Source organism: Pelodiscus sinensis, chromosome 8, assembly GCF_052426305.1.
Source record: "Pelodiscus sinensis isolate ZL-2025 chromosome 8, ASM5242630v1, whole genome shotgun sequence".
NCBI lineage: Eukaryota > Metazoa > Chordata > Testudines > Trionychidae > Pelodiscus > Pelodiscus sinensis.
Genome location: NC_143059.1, coordinates 51719923 through 51732224, shown reverse-complemented (window position 1 = coordinate 51732224; position 12302 = coordinate 51719923). Strand labels below are relative to the sequence as shown.

Sequence of the window (12302 nt, the reverse complement as noted above, 5' to 3'; positions counted from 1 at the left end):
CAAAGGGCCACAGGCGTACGCAGCAGCAGGTGCTCCTCAGAATAAAAGAACTTCAGCAGGGGTACGCCAGGGCCACCAGGGGCGGTGCCGCAGCAGGAGCTGACACCTGCCCCTACTTCCCCACCCTCAATCGCATCCTGAGGGGTGGGACGGTCCACGTCACCCCGAGGGCCAATGAGCCAGAACCAGAGGGGCCAGCACGGAAGGTGCCATGCCACCAGGATCCCCAAGCTTTCCCGGCACTGGAGTCAGCAGGGTCTTCAGGGGAGGCCACACCAGGTAAGTGCCATCACTGTCCCCTATCCGGGGTGGGGGAGAGGGGGAAACCAGGGACCACACATGTGGTCCATGCCTCCGACGGATCATGCAGCCACCTGTGTACATGCGAGCACGAGCCATTTCACCCTTGGGCAGGTGGCTCCAGCTGCGTGCCACACAGGGGCCATGGCCCGATAGCCACATTTGTATGTGAAGAGACCTGACACACTCCCAACCCCGGGGCGGGACCCAGCAGGACGCCCTCCCTTCATACGCCCCCTCTATACAGAGGCAGGGGACATCTGCCCCCCGCCTTGGCCGCACTATACATGGCACAGGGGCATGGGTAGGGTCCTGGGGCAGCTCCCACTCCCGGGGAGAGCCAGACATCCCGACCCTAGCCTCTGTGCAAGCACGTCGGCTCTGATGGTGCAGGGAACGGTCATTCTCACCTCTCAGACAGGGGCTGGGCTTCACCCACTCTGTCCCCAGGGAGAACTGACCACTTCTCTTCTTTCTCCACAGCTGCACCAGCTGTGGGTGCAGGGTGCACCACCCTGCCTGGAACCTCCTCCCGCACCAGAGGGTTTAGCAGATCCACCGCCACACACCAGGGGTACCGTGAACAGCACGTGGAGGCCCTGCAAGCCATGCACCGCACCCTCGAGCAGTGGGGTCAAGATGACAGGAAAATCTACCAGGAGCTGCTTACCCAGGGTCATGCCCTCTTTGAAGATCTGTGCACTCTGGTGCAGAGTATGCTGGCCCATGCCGCTGAAGTGCCTGCTCCTCATCCCACTTCTTCTCTCCCTCCCATCTCTGTCTCCTCAACCTCCTCCTCCTCCTCTATCTCCACACCCCCACCTCAACCTCCACACCCTCCTCCCCATCCCCTCGGGGACGCTGAGGCCCCCGTACCTATGGATCTGAGAGACATGTGGCCCGGAGAGACCCCCCACCTTTGATTTTCCTCTCCCCCTTCTTCCTCTTGCTTCCCCCTTCCAGTTCCCTCCACCCAGTTGCCCCCTCCCTTCTCCCACTCTTTCTCTCCTCCCCTCTCCCACCTCCTTTCTTCAGTCTCCCCAGAGTTTCTTCTCCCCTCCCAGTTTTGTTAAATAAAAAGAGAGTTTATATTTTTTTAAAAACTTGTCCTTTATTTTTTACATCAGGAAGAGGGACTAAGGAGGGGTAAGTGGAAGGACATGAGGGAGGAATGGGTCATGAACCCCCGGGGGGGAGGACCGGGGTGGCTCTAAGGGTTCCTCAGGGTGGACACTCTCCTGCAGGGCCTCCTGGATCCTGACAGACCGCCAATAGACCCCGCCCCCCCCAGATGGCAGCCTGCAGCAAGTGCAGCCGGGCTGATGGCTGAGTGCTGTAGTTTCCCGAGAGAGGGCACTCAGGGCACTCCAAGACAGGACTGCTTTGCTGTCCCTCATCAAGAACTGTCTGTCTGGGGTGGGGGTAGGTAGGGCCCCTTTAAGCACGGAACTCAGTTAGCCTCAGACAGCAGCCCTACACACTAATCCTAACCTAATGCCCTGCCAGCACTGGTTCTGGCCAGCCTTAACTTCAGTTCAGGGTCCACTCAGTGTGGACATGCTATTTTGAAACAGCAAAACACTATTTCAAAATAGTTTTTGTGTATAGATGCGTTATTTCGAATTAGCTTAATTTGAATTAATGATTTCGAATTAAGTTAATTTGAAATAGCACTGTAGTGTAGACATACCCTAAGACTGATAGTGGAGAAAGCTTGAAGAAAGAATAAGAACATCCACAATTGCTTCGTCAATTTTCAGAAGGCATTTGACAGTATAGATCAGAAAGTGACTTGGGTGGTGTTGGAGTCATATGGAGTGATAGTGGACTGATATGGTTGTTGAAGGATATCAATGATAAAGCGGAGGCAGCGGTGAGAACGTGCGGAGAGTTGGGAAGTTGGTTTAGAACAAGTAGAGGTACAAGACAAGGAGATCCGATATTGCCGAGTATCTTCATCACGCACCTAGAAAGAGTGATGGACAAGTTCAAGGAAGAGATATAAGGGATATCGGTGCACGGAATGAGAATTAACAACTTGAGGTTCGCAGATGATATAGTTATCATAGAGGAAGATGAAGAGAAGCTAGCAAGAACGGTGAAGGTGCTAAATTAAGAAGGGAAGAAGTATGGACTGATTATAAATATCAATAAAACAAAAGACAATGGTATTTGGAGATAAGGAAATAGGAAGGAAGATCAGTGTAGATGGGATTGAACTAGCAAATATAGAGAAGTTTACGTATTTGGGAAGCAACATGATATATGATCTAGATTGTAAGAAGGAAATAGTGACTAGAATAGTGAAAGCAAGAGAGAGTTTGAAGGCAATGGATAAGATCTGGAAAAGTAAAGCGATTAGCTTAGGCATGAAGCTGAGCATCTTGAAATGTGTGTACTTAGCAGCATGTTGTACGGATGTGAGACATGTGTGGTAACAAAAGATTCGAAGAGAAGGCTATTGGTGTTTGAGAGGAGTTGTCATAGAAAGATCCTGAGAATAGGATGGATGCAGAAGGTCACCAATGAGGAATTATATAGGAAGATACAGCCGAAAGAAAACATACTGCAGAAGGTTATACAACAGAAGTTACAGCTATTTGGGTATATCTACAGAATGAATGATAAGTGAGAAGTTAAGACCCTGATATTTGGCATAATGGATGGTGTGAATAGGAGAGGCAGACCTCACAGAGAATGGGTAGATGATATAGTAGATTGGTACAGAGCTAGTCTATAGAAACTAAGCCACTCCAAACTGGACAGGAAAATATGGAAGGAAATACTGAGGGAGGCATTGGACACCAATGGGTGTTGAGCCCATGGCTGTTGATGATGATGAGGAGGAGGTGGCTTAAAACAAACAAAAGGAAGTGTTTCTTCTTGTAACACACAGTCAACCTGTGGAACTCCTTGCAAGAGAATGTTGTGAAGGCCAGGTCTTTAACAGGGTTCAAAGAAGAGCTAGATAAATTCATGGGGGTTAGGTCCATTAATGGCTATTAGCCAGGATGGGCAGGAATGGTGTCGCTAAGGAGCCTCTGTCAGAAACTGGGACTTGGCAACAGGTAGTGGATCACTTGATGATTCCCTGTTCTGTTCATTCCCTCTGGGGCACCTGGCACTGGCCACTTGCAGAAGACAGGATACTGGGCTAGATCCACCTTTGGTCTGACCCGCTCTGGCCTTTCTAATGTTCTTTTGTTCTTATCTTTTCAATTTCTATTACAAAAATGGTTTGTTTTTGTGGAAACTATCGTTTGATTGTGAAAAGTTGTATTTGTGAAATATCCATATGAAGGTTTACACAAGCATTATCCCTTGAGGTTCCAGCCCTGAAATTGGATCTGAGAGGATGAAACCCCATTGATTTCAGTGCACAGCAGAGGCAGAGGTCTCCTCCTGCATACAGTTCACAGCAAGTTTGGGGTTTAACGGATACCTGATATTTCCTAGGAGGGTGAAAAAAAATCCCACAATGTATCTAATCAACTGGCTACTCACACTTCACCCAGTAATAAGCACTCCATAATGATTTCCAATTTAAGATCTCCAAAGCACTTAATCAATTAATTAATTAAACCACTCAGCACTAATTTGTGATAAAGGAATCATACTGAATACCAGTGTAATACTATGAATATTATATAACAGCCCTTCACTTTAGGAGAAGACATAGTATACTGATCTAGTTCAATGCTGCTTCACTTGAGATATTTGCTAGGATAAGAGCACAGTGTGGAACAACTGCATCAGAATGAAGGAAAATAATTCTGCTTAACACCTACAGCAGCAGGAGACCATTTTATATCTTGGATCATTAGGTTTGACCATAAGGTATCTTATGTTGAACACCTACAGAATATGTTAGAGGACTACAAAGTAATCCACAAGTATTATTTGATTGAACCTTTTGAGTTCTGCAGATTAATTCTACACTGTATAAAAAAGTTTTCTTTTAGTGCATCTATATTTACTGTCGTAAATTTGAGTCTCCTTCCCCTTCTTCCTGTATTTGGGGCAGGATTGAAGGAGGAACTGTTCAATTTTCATTAACCCCTTTATAATTCTGAAGACTTGAATTAAATCCTTGTTAATTCTTTCCATCATAATTAATCCTAAATCCATACCTCGAACTGTATTTTTGGTCATGTAGCAAAGCAATATATTTTACAAACCAAACATTTGCAGGTAGCTGGTCCTTAGGCTAAGTAGATCTCTGTTGATATTTTTTAAGAAAAATTACAAAAATGGTTATTAGGAAAATTACAAAAATTGGCTGATGCATTTGTGAGGCTTTTTCATAACATATTTTAACATGTGCTGTAGATTAGACGTTCATATTCTCATCACAATGATAATAATGATAATAGAATCATAGAACACTAGAACTGGAAGGGACCTCAAGAGGTCATTGAGTCTGGTCCCCTGCCCTCACAGCAGGACCAAATACTGTCTAGATCATCCCTGTGACATGTCTGTCTAATCTGCTCTTAAATATCTCCAATGATGGAGATTCCACAACCCCTGTTGGCAATTTATTCCAGTGTTTAACCGCCCTGACAGTTAGGAAGTTTTTCCTAATGTCCAACCTAAACCTCCCTTGCTGCAACTTAAGCCCATTGCTTCTTGTCCTATCCTCAGAGGCCAAGGAGAACAATTTTCCTCCCTCCTCCTCCTAACACTCTTTTAGGTACCTGAAAGCTGCTGCTACATCCCTTCTCAGACTTCTCTTTTCTAAACTAAACAAGTTCTTTCAGTCTTCCCTCATAGCTCATGTTTTCTAGACCTTTAATCATTTTTGTTTCTCTTCTCTGGACCTTCTCCAATTTCTCCACATCTTTCTTGAAATGTGGTACCCAGAACTAGAGACAATACTCCAATTGAGGCCTAATCAGCACAGAGTAGAGCGGAAGAATGACTTCTCATGTCTTGTTCACAACATTCGTATTAATGCATCCCAGAATCATGTTTGCTCTTTTTGCAACAGTGTTACACTCTTGACTCATGTTTAACTTATCCACAATGACTCCTAAACCCCTTTCAGCGGTACTCCTTCGTAGACAATCACTTCCCATTCTGTATGTGTGAAACTGATTGTTCCTCCCTAAGTGGAGGAATTTTGACCCTATCCTCCAAAGTACTTGCAACCCCTCCCAGGTTGGTATCATATGCAAACTTAATAATCATACTCTCTATGCCTTCATCTAAATCATTGATGAAGAAATTGAACAGAACCAGCCCCAAAACAGATCCCTGCGGAACCCAATTTGTTATGTCCTTCCAGCATGATTGTGAACTGTTAATAACTATTCTCTGAGAATGGTTATCCAGCCAGTTATGCACCCACCTTACAGTAGCCCCATCTAGGTTGTATTTCCTTAGTTTATTGATAAGCAGGTCATGCGAGACCATGTTAAATGCCTTACTAAAGTCTAGGTATACCACATCCACGGCTTCTCCCTTATCCACAAGACTTATCCTATCAAAGAAATCTATCAGATTGGTTTGAAATGATTTGTTCTTTTCAAATCCATGCTGGCTGTTACCTATCACCTTATTTCTTCCAGATGTTTGCAGATGAATTCCTTAATTACTTGCTCCATTATCTTCCCTGGCACTGATGTCAAACTGGCTGGTCTGTAATTTCCTGGGTTGTTCTTATTTCCCTTTTTATAAATGGCACTATATTTGCCCTTTTCCAGTCTTCTGCAATCTCTCCTGACTTCCATGAGTGTTCAAAGATGATAGCTAAAGGCTCAGACACCTCCTCTATCAGCTCCTTGAGTATACTAGGATTCATTTAATCAGGCCCTGGTGACTTGCAGATATCACTATACTAGGCATCCCATCACCATCCATCTTCTTGATGAAAACTGAAATAAAGTCATTAAGCACCTCTGCCATTTCCATGATGTCACAATAGAAGATGTTACACTATATCATAGTGGCTGAGAAGGAATTTTTATGCTAATTTTTATACAAATATTCAGTGTGACTCAATACCATGAAATAGGTCTTGGGATTTTAAAGTGACAAGAGAGATACATTGGCACCATGGTATTCTGATCAAAGCATATTAAGAGTATCTAGTTATTGACTCAACTATTTCTGGTAATTTGCCATAGCCAGACTGAGCTAGATTCTCATCTTATTTTTTATAGTGTGACTCTCTTAGGGGAGATTTTTACAGTCTAGCAAAATGCCTTGGCCGATACTGGACTATTGATCATCACAATTACTGCCAAATGCATCTAAGTCAGTAGGCTTTTGTAGCAGGCTTACCTTAACTAAGCTTAACAAGCCACAGGGATTTTGAATGACTATGAGAAGTAAGCATGACCCTGATGCCTTGCTAGTTAGGCTGTCTTGAATTTGCTGAAGTCTGTCTCTTAGAAAAAAACAAAAACAGGAAGTTTAGCTACATCTTTGGAGTGTTGTGTGGAAATATAGTTGCAGAACTAACAGTTTAAAACCACTTGCTTATTGGGTTTCTTTTTTTTCTCTTTTTGATTGACATGTTGATGTAATTGTAGCAGTTACTAACATAAAAAAGGTAGACAGGTCTGAGGAATTTAGTTGGGTTTGACATCCCTTGGAATCATCAGACAGGCATCTGTGGCCACTTGAACCTTGTCATTTGACCACTCAAGACCCCTCCAGGTCATTCATAACTATTGCTTGAGAGTGTCCTAACATTTTTGCATATGTTTGTGCTAGAGATCTAGTAAATTTGGATAAAAAGCACTTTGGGTTTGTGCCAATCTTTAATTGGACAGGTAGACCATATTCCCAGTGGTTTATCTCCTCACACCACCCTGCAAAGATTAGAGTCATCAAAAGCTTTGGGTTGAGAGAACCTCAGGTAACAGCTCTATTGACTTCAGTGTACTTACTATTGATTTACACTAATGTAAGTGAGAGGAGAGTCAGGCCCGCTGATCCCGCCAGAGAGAGCAATACAGTCAGTAGCTCTCTCTTCAACATTTGAAGTAAGCCCACTTCAAAACATTCTTTTGATTACCTAAAAATGCTATCTTACCCTCCACTATTTGTCTGGAAAGTGTCAAATACTTTAACAATATTCACAGCTTTGCATAGTCTTCTTAGCTGTACAATGTACAGGCAGCTCAGAACGGTAGTATTTTTCACTAACTTTGAATAGGTACAAATGGCTGGAAGAGGTGCAAAAGCAGGAAGGAGCAAAAGTGGTAAGACAGGTAACAATCAGGCCCTAGATATTCCCATACCCAAACGAGAAAGCTCTATATTTTAACTATTATCCCTATCAAACAAGCAGCCCTCCTTTTTTAAAAAAAAGGTCAATTAACACCATTAGTTATAAATAAATTGTAAGAGGCTCCTTTGTATTCCGAGGTCCTGGAATTTTCAATCTCATACTGGATTAATGCATAGAATAGCATAAAAGGGATAGAAAGCAATGCCAGACACAAATGAAGGTTATTTGCCTTTCATCATCAGGAGAAAATAATGGATCCTGCACCATGCATGTCAATGAGAGCTTTGTCATTCATTCCAGTGTATGTAGGACTGGCCTAATGTTTGTTGCAGGATAAACATTTGACTGTACAAGGTAATTCCCAGTCAATTTACAAATTACTGCAGGATCAACCCCTCAAACGAGTGGGATTAGAACTTCATGGCTAATGTGAGGGGCTCCTTGTAGTCATATACAGTGGAGAAATTGTTCAAGAACAATTAGTTCCATGTGAAAATATGATGGCTATGATTACAGCGGAGGTCACAGAGGTATCTAATGACCAGCTGCTGAAATACCAGCCATGTAATTGAAAGCAGGTCTAGGGACTGCTTTGGTTTATGCAGTTTGGAGTGTATTTTCCCTTTCATGTATATGTTTATCTACCATGATCTCTAATGGGAGCAATATAGCCACATGGAGTGGGGGTGGGGGAAGACAAGATGTTCTTTGATCCCCACATTTTCTCTAAACAAATAATCAGAATAAATACATGTGAGTTCTCTTTAAAAAAGACCCTTAGGCAACAGCCTCATTTTTCCGTTAGATGTGACAAGTCTCATCCCCTCACTTCAGCCCATCGAATTCTGGGATGATAGGAAAATTGACAAACATAGTTTAAAGGAAACAGGAAAACTATAGGGTTTAATACACTATTTAAGGCAAGTAAAAAGATTGCCCTGAGATTAGAGGACATTTTATATTGAAAAGCATAAAAGGAGAGAAGAGGGAACCGAGAATGAGGGATTTCTTGACATTGCTGACTACAAGCTATAGAGCTAGGCCTCCATCTTACAAGTACTGAGTGACTCCTGGAATCAATGGAAATTGAGGTGCTTAATACTTACAAAAGTTACCCAGTACTTTTCAGGATTGAGACATTTTCCTAAAATTGGTAAATTTAGAACTACCTAATGTGAAATATACACAATGACACAAAACACTTGGGTGTTTCTACATAGCACCCTTACTTTGAAATAAGCTACACAATCTGCACTATGCAAATTGAGTACCTTATTTTGAAGTTATTTTGAAATAAAGCACTATTTTGACAAATCTCTTAGCCCTCATGGAATGATGATTACAGGGATGCTGGAATAGCTCGCCCAATATTTTGAAATATATTTTGAAATAACTTGCACATTTAAAGATGCAGAAAGCTATTTTGGGATACTTCTGGTATCCCAAAATAGCTCCACAGTATAGACGTAGCCTTGGGGGTAGAGAAAACTTAAGTAACTGAAGTAAAGCATCGAAGTTCTCCTTTTGATGTGCTTTTAGGCTATGATCCTCGTCTCTGAACAAATCAGCACCAGCTACTACTTCTATAAAGACACACTATGAACATTTTGAGCCAGAAACCAAGTGAGTGTAAATCAGCATAGATTCACTGAAGTCTACACATATATCCTGGTTTACAACATCTGGGGATCTGATCCCTCACGTTTAGCTAGTGTATACTAAAGTGGAATCTTCTGCATCATACTTCACATTCTGCTCTGTCTTTTCTGCCTCTCCCTTTACATGGATACTAATACTTGAGAACAAATTGGCACCAACTGCAGTGCCTTGTTCCTATACAATAAAGTCCATATTGTAATTAACTGATCTCTTGTAATATTTTGAATACCAACTCATTTTCTTCTAATCTTAAATTCCAGGTCTTTGTGTGATGATTTCCTCAAGGGCAGCTGATCAAGAAAAACTTCAGAAGCTCATTCTTTTCCCCATGGTAACCTTTCCAATGTATTCAGTAAGTACAATACTACCACTATTTTCCACTCCTATGCCTTAGTAATAAATTAGGTTAGCAGATTATTAATACTGATATATTCTAACTTTGTTCTGTAGTGTGACATTGTGAGCCTCTGATCATCATATCTATAATTTAAACTGGGTTAATTTGAACAGAACAGTCCAACTATTAAGACAGCACACACCAGTCCTTCTGCTGGTGTCATAAGTAAAACCAACGGCCAGCATAGCAGAAGCAGGCAGAAACTGAGGTGTAGAAAAGAAATACAGAGAATAAACTGTGATATGAAATATAAACGCAGAGAGGTAGAAGGCACAAAAGACATACAGATTACTGGAATTTCTTGTCAATGCTGTCCTTTCATGCGGCCCTAAACAATTCTATTAAACTGGTGCCTCTATACCCAATGGCAGCCCAGGAAGGAGCGTGGAGGGATGATTTTAAGAAATATCGTTTTAAAATCTTCAGCAACACACTAATATTTTTAGAGCAAATTTTGAATATAAGTCCTGTAGATTAACACAGTAAATTCCAAAACCGACTGCATATACCAGTGAATTGGCTTCATTACCACTTTAATGACTCTTTTTACAGTTTCAATATTCTCTGCTAGAAAGCTATTTCACTTTGAAATTAACTAGCTTATCACAGGACAAGCGCCTGGGGGAATGGAGGAGGACCAAGGAGGCAACTGCCCAGGGGCCAAATGCAGGACAATGTAGCACTTTAAAGACTAACAAGATGGTTTATTAGATGATGAGCTTTCGTGGGCCAGACCCACTTCCTCAGATCAAATAGTGGAAGAAAATAGTCACAACCATATATACCAAAGGATACAATTAAAAAAAAATGAACACATATGAAAAGGACAAATCACATTTCAGAACAGGAGGGGGATGCAGGGGAGGGGAGGAAGGAAGGTAAGTGTCTGTGAATTGATGATATTAGAGGTGGGGAGAGTGGCACAGATTATGATCTCAAAGGGTCCTGATGTCAACATAATCACTATAAGAATGAAACTGACATAGTTTGTGATATCATCAGGAACCTGAGATGTCTATGTAGCGTGAGTTAGGCTTAGTTGTGTTGTAATTTATGTATGGGGATTGAGTCTACTGATTTTAATAAGAAGACTATTTTGTATTAAATGCACATACAGGCTGAGACTTTGAAAGCTGCCTAAGAGATTTAGATGTCCAATTCTCATTAAAATTAATAAGAATTAGGTGCCCAAAGGCCTTTAGGAAGCTTCAAAAATCCCACCTCTGATGTTGTAGCTTGTTTTCACATGTAACACATGGATCTGAGGCACTTACAATGCAGCTTTTATGGACACAGGCGCTGCAGCTTCAGTAGTGACTAAGTCCCTTTACGTACCATTTTCATTTATTTAAATTTTACAGTGCCAGTAATTTAAAAAAAAAAAAACAGTCAAGTGAGGTGAAAGAATATCTAAACCAGGACTTTCAAATGTCACAACCATGATTTTATGTAGTAGCTGATAATGAGCTTTCATTTTCTAGGGAGAATTAGTATCTATAAGCATTTCAGCTTTTCACCCCAAAATACAATACAGAAAATATACATTTGTGGTACGATACACAAAGATATTTTGATAAATTGAGATAAGTCATTTCATATTTACATCAAAAGCAAAGAGGCCTATTGCTAGCTGACAGTTCTTTAGATGCCATCCACTATTAAACTCACCCACTGAAACCAAGTCAAACTCTATTTGCAATATGCACAGTTTGCTGTCAGGAAGCCTGACAATAAAATTTAAATGTAAAACTCTGAATGAGATGGAGCTGTATGAATACTGGGAGAGATTCTTTCTGTGGCTCTGTGCCTTCTGTAGTTACCAGTGCATTTGCAAAGTGAGTGTAACCCACTACCAGTTCAGAATGTTAATGATTCACCCCACTTCATGCACTTTGCACTGTTATAAATTTTAATACACAAGGCACAGAACAGTGGAGGATCAGGCCAGTTGCATATGGAAAAGGAAATTGCCTTCCTATTCCACAAGACGGATGTTCCTGGTGCATAATTCACTCGCCCAATAGAAATTTTGGTCCATGCACCATTGGTGGTCCATGAAGACCTGTCTGGTGATATGGTTCCAATGCTCCTGCTGATTTACGGCTGCCAAAATGCACTAAAAGGCAGCTAAGTGGACATCAAATAGTTTTCTATTTTTGTGGGGGAGGGGCATGTAAGCAAGTGTAGTTGAACTGTATAGGTGACTGTGATGCATGAATACAAATGGGAAGAGGCCTACCCTAATATAAACATTTTAAAACCCCTGAATTAGATTATGTTTGTAGAATAATTTGAATATGAAAAGTGCTAAGGATTGTTAAGTATTGCTTGACTAATATCCCCACTAAGGTCATATCAAAACTGAATTTGTAGGACTATGCCAGCAGTTAGAAGCCAAAATAAAAGTTCAGCCATTGACTTTGTTTTTCCTTATCCTGGGGAGGATATTATCCATCTGCTTCCCTTCCTACATTCCCAGGAAGCTGTTAGCTACCTATTTAGTGCTCCAAACTGATATAAATTCAAACTTTTTAAGTTGCTGGGAACTCAGCTGACAAGCCATCTAATGTAACACTGCACTGTATGCTGGCATGGGCTGCTTGTCAAATGGTGTGGTCCTGCATCCGGCATTACTTGCACAGCCCTAACTCCCAGTGAAGTGTGGACTGAAATGCAATCTGACAGCTTCAAACCAAACTAGTCAAT

At 41.7% G+C, this 12302-nt stretch overlaps 1 protein-coding gene and 1 long non-coding RNA gene across 3 annotated transcripts in view; one reads left to right on the top strand and one right to left on the bottom strand.

The window, feature by feature from the left end:
• C8H10orf90 (chromosome 8 C10orf90 homolog) overlaps positions 1-12302 on the bottom strand; it is a 117171-nt gene that overhangs the window by 45651 nt on the left and 59218 nt on the right. The window lies entirely within an intron of this gene.
• The window catches only part of LOC142830431 (uncharacterized), a 77308-nt gene that overhangs the window by 60931 nt on the left and 4075 nt on the right, over positions 1-12302 (top strand). Inside the window, exon 3 of the long non-coding RNA XR_016350182.1 lies at positions 9460-9551. This is a non-coding gene — a long non-coding RNA (uncharacterized LOC142830431). The remainder of the gene's footprint in view (positions 1-9459; positions 9552-12302) is intronic.